The following is a 1,570-nucleotide window of genomic DNA, read 5'->3' on the forward strand; positions in this document are numbered from 1 at the left end:
AGGAAACATGGTAAATTAATATAAGTATATACATACATACACATGTACTTTACATTAGATATGTTATATGATAGAAAGTTGTATAAATGTATGTGTGCACTAAGTAAATTTCATTATGAGGTCGTTGTTGTAAATGTTTCTAAGATATGAGTCTCTATGGTTGTTTGCAAAAAGCCAAAGCGAAAAACATAAATATAAATATACTGAAATACATACATATATATACATACATATATACATAAATATATATGTATATACAATTATATAAGCGTACAATAATTATTGTTCTATTATAAAAACGAGTACATTTTAAGAATTTGTTTTTAAATATTGTAGATCATTCTGATCAAATTTTTTGTAACATTCTTTGTGACGTAACTTAACATTACTAAAGCTTTGCACTATACATCATTAAACGAATGTATCGAATTCTTCATTAAAGAGTCAAATTTAAAACAAGTATGAATGTATAGTATAGAATATATATCATAACCTATCCCATAAATTTATAGTTTTTTAAAGCTTTTTTATATGGATTTTAATCGTGTTATTAGTGTTTATAAGTGAATTTTGATCTTCAAGTAATTTTCTAAAGGGAAGTTTGTATCAAATGAGGCCCGATCATTAAATAAATTGCTTGTATTATTTAAAGTTCTATAAAATTAAGTTCTGCCTACTTTTTTTGACATAATAGAACATTAAACTCAATTATAAGCCCAAAAGCTTTATTTGGGGATACGTTTGTATGGGGTCTAGGCGAAATAATGGACCGATTTCAACCATACTCAACAGTGTTCTTCCTTGTCAGAATAAATGAAAAATTTCATCAAATTATTTTAAAATATCGATCTCTCTTTCGAAATGATTATATTACAATTTTAGTTCATATTACGACATTGAAAAAAATTATTTTATTTTATAATTCTTTGTAATTGTTGAAAAATTTTCAAAAGAGCAACTATTTCCTGCATTAAGAAATTTTATTAATATTTCCTTTACTTAAAAATTAATAAATTTACTATTCAAAAGTCTTTTAAGTCTACCCTGCTGTAAGATACTACTATAGTTTTTAATACAAATATGCATTCATACATATATATGTATAAACATACATATGTATGAATGTTTGTTTATAATTTCCATTGTAAGTATGCGTTCGTTCCGTCTGTATGTATGACGAACATGTTCTAATGACATTTAGTAGCAGTAGTGGTGTCAGTACATAGATGTAGAGCAGTCATAGCTACTTAAACAGTTATCTCTATATATAAACTGTATTTTACTTGACGACCTTAACTGCAGCTGTATGACAGAGAATGAGTGAGAGTACGTTTTTGTGCAAACACATTCATTTATACGAATGTCGTCTGTATGTTGTTTGTTGTCAATGTTTTTGTTTTGTGTCTAACCGTTCTATTTGCCATAACTAATAAGGACTTAAAGTATGGTGACATAAATTTTGATGATTATTTGCTTTTGATTCAAAAACCATATTGTTTATTTTCCATACTTTACCACAGCACAGAATTACATACACATAAAATTTTATAGGCTTTAAATTAAATGTAAA

This window comes from Lucilia cuprina, chromosome 4 (assembly GCF_022045245.1).
Source record: "Lucilia cuprina isolate Lc7/37 chromosome 4, ASM2204524v1, whole genome shotgun sequence".
Taxonomy (NCBI): domain Eukaryota; kingdom Metazoa; phylum Arthropoda; class Insecta; order Diptera; family Calliphoridae; genus Lucilia; species Lucilia cuprina.